Source organism: Marmota marmota, unplaced genomic scaffold, assembly GCF_001458135.2.
Source record: "Marmota marmota marmota unplaced genomic scaffold, marMar, whole genome shotgun sequence".
In the NCBI taxonomy this organism is placed as follows: Eukaryota; Metazoa; Chordata; class Mammalia; order Rodentia; family Sciuridae; genus Marmota; species Marmota marmota.
This window is the reverse complement of record NW_025999998.1, coordinates 7,775,360-7,784,723: the sequence shown is the minus strand read 5'-3', so window position 1 is coordinate 7,784,723 and position 9,364 is coordinate 7,775,360.

The window sequence follows — 9,364 nt, the reverse complement described above, 5'->3', positions numbered from 1 at the left end:
AGCTGTACTAGGGTTACTACTTCAATGTTTCAGAATTTGTTATATGAATCAGTCCAAAGGTTATTACACTGAGTCTAAGGAATCATGAGTCATAGGTCATACACATTTCCTATTATTTTTACCTTTGCTTGGTAGAACGTTGGGGGAGTGGTGTTAAAATAGATCTTGGTCTAGAACATTTGTATTGAAATCCATTTTTAGGTTGAATGAAAAAAATGCATAGAGTCAAATTTAAAAAGCAAGCTTGGCTACCACTAAGCAGTTGCTCCCAATAAAGCAGACAGAAGCCCCTTTTCAGGCAATTGAGATGACAGGAATCTGGTGGCCATTTTCCCACCTGTGCTTCCTATTGGTCATTCTTTCAATCTCAGCAAGGAGACCACAGGGCCAGCACCCCAGCTCCTGCTTGTCTTGATGCCATAAACGAAATTATTTAATTTGTTCAGGCATCCTCATAAATCTAACATCCAAATGGTGAGTAAACAGGAACTTGTGAAATGTGCTGAATTTCAGAGAGAAAGGTCTGACTTTTACAGGACTATTGGGTCATTGCTTCAACCCCAAAATTTTAGTGTAGTGGATACAAGTTTCACAGCCTATAAACTGAACTCAGTTATAAAAGCAACTTCAAAGAATGATTTTTCTCTTTCCTTCTTAAGTCAAGAACTTTTGCTTTCTCACTGAAAGGATAATTTACAGCAACTCTTTGACATATTCAAATTTCCAGCATCACTACTCTCAGGCTTCGGGCCCATTATTAAATAAAATAAGGGTTACTTGAACACCAGCACAGAGACACCACAACAGTGGTTCTGATAACTGAGACAGCTGTCAAGTGATGAAAAGGAGAGTAGAATTTGCAGCTAGGATATGCTGCACAAGGGATAATCCATATCTTGGACAGGGGAGAAGGACAGCTCAAGATTCCATCATGATGCTCATAATGGATCACAGTTAAACACTTCTGGAAGGTTTATTTCTGGATTTACCGTTCAATAATTTCAGAAATTCAGAATTGAAATTGACCTTGAGAACTTTTCAGACTGAAGTTGACCTTGAGAACTAAAACCTAGGAAATGAGAATTGCAGACAATGGAAGACTACTGGATTAGAGTCTTAGGATGGCTACAATGAATTTCTATAAACTAGTACCTTAGAATAACAGAAATTTACTGTCCTACAGTTCTGGAGCCAAGAGATGCATAATCCAAGTGTCAGCAGGGTCATGCTCCTCTGAAGCTGTGCAGAACTCTCTCGATCTGTTTCTAACCTCTGATGTTGGCTGACGATTCTTGGTCCCCCTTGGCTGGCAGCTGCACTGCAGCCCCTACTGTCATCCCATTGTATTTTCCTCATGTCTGTGGGTGTGTGTACACACTTGTGTGCTAAACAGTCTTCTTCTTATAAGAACACCCTTTTATACTGGATAAGGGATCCCTGTAATTAACTCATCTTCACTTGATTATACTTACTTGCAAACATCCTATTTCCATGTTAGGTCACATTTGCAGGTACCAGGGGTTAGAACCTCAACATAGTTTGGAGGGAACACAATTTAGCTCCTAATATATATATCATTTTTACCTATAAAATTGAGAAAACTTCTAAAATTTTGGCAAAGTGTGGGAAATATGTATTATATAATAAAAATCAGAGAATAAAATGATAAAGTAATGGATCAAAAGTAAAACTTATATACCATATTACATAGAAATCTCATGGTGAGCTCTTTCTCCTCCTGTGCAGCAGGCATAAGATGTTTTTACATTTTTTTTCAGTTGTTAGACTTCTAGTGAATTGAAAGAATTATAAGTTGGTTCAAGCTTTCATAGTAGAGTTAGCAATAAGTTCCAAAGACTTGAAATTATGCAATGGATTGGCCCCGAAATTTAACTTCTATAATCTTTCATGGAGAATAGATGTGTATGGAAGAAATAAGATAAATACATAGATAAATGTTCAAGAAGAGTTACTAAAATTATTTGTAGTAGAAGAAACAAACTTACATTGTACAAATGCTAGGTATAATCATAAGAGAATTGATGCCTTAATCCATTCAACAAATATTTATTGATTAAATTCATATTAAACATTGTGTTACACATTGGGAATTCTATAGTGTTTAAGAGAGGTTCCTGGGATCATGAAGTTTGGAATTACAAAGGGATAGAGATCAGATAAATATCACTCAAATATCTATTTAATGTTAAAGTTGTTAAGTGCTAAGCACATAAACTTTCAACAACAAACAACTTAAGTTTTGAGAGCTTTTTCTCTCTTTTGAATAAAAGTTCTTTATCAGATATATTACAGTTGTGTACTGCTTAACGATGGAACATGTTCTGAGAAACACATCCTCAGGCAATTTTGACCCTGGGAGAATATTATAGGGTGGGTGCACTTGCAAAAAGAGAGAGGCTGCAACATCACTAGGCAATATAATTTTGTCTTTTAAGATATAAAATATATTTTTATTACGTATCATAATTACAGTAATTAGGTTCATTTTGACAAAATCATACATGCAAGGAATTTGATTTCAATTCCCACTCCCCCCTTTTCTTCCCCTCCCCCTCCCCCTATTCTACTTCCTCTACTTTCTTAAACTTTCTTTCTTCTATATATATATGAAAGTGAAATTTTCTTTGGTCTCTTTATATGTACTATAAAGTGATTTTTAAAAATTCATTCCATGTATCTTCCCCTTTCCCTTTGTTCCTCCCTCTCATTTTCCTTCTACTCCACAGATCTTCTCCATATCTTCATGATATCCAATCCCCTCCCCTTCTGCCTTCTTTGCCTTACTTTGCTCTAGCTTCCATATAGTAGAGAAAACATTCCACCTTTGATTTTCTCAGGCTGGCTTATTTCATTTAGCATGGTATTCTTCATTTCCACCCATTTACTGGCAAAGGCCATTATTTCATTCTTATTGATGGCTGAGTAATAATCCATTGTGTATATATACCATATTTTCTTAATCCATTCATCTATTGATGGGCATCTGGGTTGATTTGATAATTTAGCTGTTGTGCATTGTGCTGCTATAAACATTGATGTGGCTGTATCACTATTGTATGCTGCTATTAGATCTTTTGGATGAATATCAAGAAGTGGGATAACTGGGTCATAAGGTGCTTTCATTCTTAGTTGTGTTTTTTTTTTGGGGGGGGGGCGGTGGCGGGGCAGCCTCCACACTGCTTTCCAGAGTGGTGCTACTAATTTGAGGGCACACCAACAATGTAAGAGTATGCCTTTTTCTCCACACCCTCACCAGAATTTATTATTATTTGTATTCTTGGTAATGGTCATTCTGACTAGAGTGAGATGAAATCTTAATGTAGTACTGATTAGCATTTTTACAAGTGCTAGATGTTGACTATGTCAAGATTATTGTATTATCATGAGCAACTAATAAAAAAATAAAATATATTTCTTGGTAATTTGTATTTCTGCTTTTGAGAAGTTTTAGTTTAGTTCCTTGCCCATTTACTTTTTTTTTTATTTTTTTTTTTTAATTTTTTATTGTGGGTTGTTATTGCCCATTTATTGATTGGGTTATTTGGGGGATTTTTGACACTGAGTTTTATGGTGTCTTTATATATTTTGGATATTAATCCCCTATCAGAGGATTAGCTGGCAAAGATTTTATCCTCTATGCCCAGTCATGAATGAGGTCCTTTCCAATCTCAGGGCTAGCAATAAGCAGATAAAAAAATAGGCCTCATCAGCACAGGGAAGCTACTGTGTCGGGAGTCCTTCAGTCTAAATCCTCTTACCCTCATAGGTGAGCAACCAATGCCATTGAGTAATGAAGATAAATCTCATGAATTATATGTTGCACAGTGAACAATTCAACAGCCAAATACAGTAGTTTACGGAACAGTCCTGGGTCAGTACCTGATACATGACACCCAATATTGGACTTTCTCTTCAGGGATGATGTTCCATAAAATTCAAACACAGTTCAGTTCTTAAGTCCCGGAGAGAATCAGGGACCAACTGTTAAACCATGCAGGCCAGGAATAGCAGCATCATAACGAACAGGTGATAGGATAAATACAATTCTTTCTTCTGCCTTGAGCTTTCCAGATTTCTAAGAAATTTTCTTTTCTGAAAGTTCTTCATGGCAGTCTCCTGTTCATTATCCTAGTGCCTTGAATATTTTTTCCTGAACTTTGTCAACTTTGTTATGCAGCATCCCATTCCACTAGACAAGACATAAGATTTTTGAAAATGGCAATCCCATTTGTAAGAAATTAAGCATGCTAATTTGACACCTCCTTTACATCTTTTCCACAAAACAGAAGGACACTGTCTCAGTGGGTTCTGTCTGAAATATTTTTACCAGATGTCTTTAGGCTTTGTGTGAAAAGACTCAATTAAAAAAATCCAACAATAATCATGAGATAGTAGTTCTTGCTTAGAGATCTTTGCTTCCATGTGTAAACTCTTGCTATAGTCTTGTCTTAAAAATATTTTTACCCTATCCTCTATCTTCTATAATACTAATATGATATATTTTCTTAAAGATACACCCTGCTTTCTTGTTTTAAGGAAGTATCAATAAGGCATTACGTAAGGTAGATTGGTATTCTCCCTTTCCTCGTATCACATAAGTAACTAAAGAAACAAAAGTTGTAGATTGATTGCCAGATTTACATATATATATATATATATATATATATATATATATGAACTTATATGCAATATTTATGTGCATATATATATATATATATATATATATATATATAAATGTATATATGTGTGTATATAAAACTATAGCAAAGTCAAACAACCAGCAAACATTTGTCAATCACCACACTGCAGCAGTAATGGGCTATGTGGAATAGGAAGAATGTAAAGAGATGAGAAGTAAGGTCTAATTTGTTCCAGGCAAATTCCCTGAAGGCTGTCGCCCCTCTGCAAAACAGAGTTTACTAGGATATTGGGAAAACCATACCTAGAAACTCTTCCATTCCTGCCTTAAGGTAGTCCATCCTGGGAAGTGAAGAAAATAAGGCTCAAGGGCATTGATTTTATGTCACTAACTGAAGCTTAGAACTCAGATCCAGGAAGAGGATGGTGCTCTCCTGACCAACAAAAGTTGAAGTGGCAAAACAAGACCACTTTTTCAACAGCTCATACTGCAGCTGGATGCAAGCACCTGAGTGCTCTGGGGAGGGGCTGGTGCTTCCTCTAATTTTGCAGCTTAAAGTTCACAACTCAGAGGCTGGGGTTCTCTTCCCATGATGCCAGTATGGCAGATGCCATCTGTTACCTGAGAAGGTGATAGGCACCAGAGAGAACACACTCTGGCTTCCATTCCCATCTCTGTGCTGCAGGTGAGAACCGCTCCTCAGTCCTTGTTCCCTAGATGGGTAACAAATTATATCAAAAGTCCCTATGTCAAAAGAATGTCAACTATGAGTTAAAGCTCAAACACCTACAGATTGAGACAAATAGGAGAGGAGTCCAAAGTAGCAATTAGATTCAACGAGGTGTGGAGGGGCCAACCCATGCTTTCAAACCTGTCCTCTCTGGTTCCAGAATACTGCCATGAGGACATGTATGTTCAGTGTTGCCAGATCCCTTGGTTTTTCAAAAAAGAAAAAAAGAAAAAAAATCTGAAAACCAGATTTTATTTAAACACATTCACTGTGAGACCAGTTATTTTTTTTTTAAAAAAATGACAGCAAATTAAAAAAGAAAAAACACAAACACCAAAAAATTCAAAAGTTCTTCATGGTATAACACTACATAAGCTAACCAGGACTCTTCTGGCCCAATGTACAACCTCTAACACAGACAATACATGCTTTAAGATTCAGGAAAGCTGACTGTAAAGGCAAAGCAAGTTTAAAAGACAGCTGAGCTGACTACAAAAATAGTTTACAGAGAGAAGCAAAGACAGTCTATCCCCAAACTGTTGTCGGGGTGTCTGGAATATTTAGAAGAAACTCTGGGAGACTTGGTGGTTATTTTTTGAATGCATAAAAGAAAGGCTCAGAAGCATCTGTGCATCGAGAGGAAATATTTTTACCTTCTGGGAAGCCCAAAATGGTCGAATGAGAAAGTAAAATTCTTCTTTGTTCAGAGAATCTTGAGTTCATCTGAAGATAACTTGTTTTTCTTTTTCTTATCAATGATACACTTTGATGGCACAGATTAGTCACAGGTAAATACTACCCTAGTTAAGTGGACCAGGCTCTACACTAGTGCAATTTCTGCCTAGAATTGGCAAGAAGAGCCCATCTGATAGGATATTAATTGGTGGGTGATAAGAAAGCTCCCACTCTTTTGTTTGGTGAGTAGTAGAAGCAGTTCACCCACAATAGTGAGCACTACTGAGAGTTTACCAAATGTGAAGCACCTGCTGAGTAACTAAGAGATACTGTAGAGCCTTATCAGTGTGTACCACTCAACTTAGCCAGGGAGATCACAAAGCTAGTTACTGGTGCAAATCTAGATTTAACTTTTCTAAAACTATGTCTTAATCAACTTTGATATACTGTCTCTTACAGCCACTTCTTAAAAAACATACCTCATTTTCCACTCAGCCATCATTGTATTTGCCTCCAAGCCAGGAAAATGTTAATTACTTTAAGACCCCTTAAATTGCCCCATGAAGCTGGAAACTCAAATAGAAATGCCTTATTCCTCATTCACTGTTCTTTGGCCTAGCAATTCAAGCTGGGCTCAACTGGAGTCATTTATGTGGCAAATGCTGCCTTCCAGCCCCGCTTGGGTGTGGCCCGGGAGGTGAAGAAAACTCCTCTGAGTGAAGTCCTCAGAACTTCATGATTTCCCTCTTTTTAGTTCTCCTTACAGAGGAGTGGTGATGATCGATGTGCAGATTAAAATTTCTTCATAATAGTGGCTAGTGACTGATTGGTCAGGAATTTGAAGGAAACACGACTATAAGATTGTGACAAGGGGATGTGATGGGCAGTGTGGTCAGATCTCTCAGAAGGGACCCCCCAATGTAGATATTTGTATCCCATGTCAGTGCCCATCAGAAAATATCCACCTCAGAAAAGACTCATAACCAGACACAGGGGGCCTGAGGATGATGGTCAGCATCTTTCCTCATCCACTTTCAGGACCCACTTAAAGTGCCCACATACAAAGTGGCCACGGCAGGAGCTCCACAGCAGACTTACCCTCACCAAGGCTGAGAGGGCAACTGCTATTGCTGAGAGGCTGAGTGTCAGCTTGCCCACACCAGAAACTAATGCTAGGCCTCCCAATGTGACCATTTCCTAGCGGGGGCGCTTTTTATGTTTATGACACAGGATCTTTTTCCACCATAGAAGAGGAAGCACCTCCCTTACAGAAATAACTATTCCAGGTATGGATTTTCTTTCTCCATGATTCCTGTGGGCATATGTATTTATTCATGAACATGATGCATATAACATTACTTCTGATTAGAGGACAAATTAGATAGTAAAGAGATGTGGGTGGTCACCACAGAACTTAGGGGTCTTGGGGGCCTCATCACACAGAAGCAGCTTACTCTAGAGAATGTGGGCAAACTGCTGAGAGCTCAGCTGTGGAGCTGGCTGGGAGACTGTAGACATCAGTCAATAGTTGGAGCTGTTTCTCTCACAGCCAGAATTCCTGGGTCCTCAAGGTATAGAGATGGGAATAGCCCTCTATTACATCAAATCAACCACTTAAGAGACTTTTGTTTTTTTCAGGCCTCAAAAACGGAGCTTAGTGCCTTTGGAGGTTTCAGGGTATGAGGTAAAATGTTTCCATTTGGAAACTAAGTCACAACTTCATTAAATAGGAAGGTTAATCTTATAAAAATTGCTTGGCTATAATGGGCTCCTCATGAGCTTAACCCAACAGGTAGAGAAGGAAGTCACTCCTATGATTGGATGGTTGACTTAGGTTATGAGAAAGAAATTGAGTTATTACTTTATAAATGGGGCAAGGAGGACTAAGTCTGCCATATGTCCTCTCAAGTTGTCTCAGTTGCACTTCAAAGGAAAACCACACTAATCTAATAAAGACAAGATTCTAAGGAATGGAGGGTTGAGTCACCTTATCATGTAAAGAACCTATAAAGGACACCCTGGAAGATAGGAAGAACATGTAATGGGTAGAGGAACTAGTAAGATGTAGTTACTAATTTAAAGGTGGTGATCAACTTGGGAACTGGGGTCTATAGCAGTTATGTAAGACTAGTAAGACTACTTACCCAGCTTTTCTCTATATTTTATATGAACAGAGCCAGTATTGAATACTTATTATCACTGAAGAAAAAAATAATTCCTTTAACCCTCTACACATTCTGATGAATAGCCCATTAAGCTTTCCTCAATTCTTGTAGGAGTGTGCCATCTATTTCTTGTCATGAGTGGATACAGTCCTAAGTGAAGAAATTTGAAATCAATTAAATCTTCAGAAGCTACAACTGCATTTTGCCATTTTGACTTTGATTGGCATTCTTACTAATGCATTTCAACCTGAATATCAAAATTGAGAGCAAATGATTTTAGAATTTTTCAAAGGCCTTACAACAGCTTTTTTTAATTCAATAAAGTATAATTTTTAAAGATAAAAATGCTTTGGGTTTATTATTATTATTATTCACTATTGACAATAAAGAATCAATGTGCTATTAATAATTATTAATATGCTATTTCTAGACTTGCTACTTTATAAACCTAAGTTTAAATTTTAATAGTAACATTCTAGAATAGTACATTTTAGCTTTGGGTTGCACATACATTCAAATATGTGATGAAACATGAAATTTCTTTGCAGAAACAGGGGCATACACACAAATTGCAGTCATGAGTTTAATGATTCCAATTTGAATCCATCTGACAGGCTCCTCCACATTCATCTAAATGTTTACCTTCTTTAAGGTTGTGATTATGATGATGGCACCCATGTGTACACCATGATCTTAATAAATACCTTCAACTTGTATTTTCAGAGAAAAAAAATCTACATTACTTTTAGACCAAAATGAAGGGAAAATATCTGGTAGATTTAATAGGGATCAATTAATAAAAATGTTACATTTCTCTGGTAGCAGGCTATTTTTAAGTATTGCCCTGTGGCAGGAAGAGTATTGTAACCAAGAAGTAAATGCACCAGTTACAAGATACTTGAAAGACTTTACATTTCCCAGAGACACCAAGTTCAAAAATAAAGTGACAAAGTAGAAACTACTTTTTTTGTGTGAAAGTTCCAAATATCTCACAAGTGGTCATGGCTACAACATAAAAATGCTCAAATAGAACACCTTCATTTCCTTTCCAGTCTAGTCTTGTCTCTACTAGTCACTATAATTCTGTCCATCTTTATTCACTAAGTGCATTATTTGGATACATTTCTAAATTAA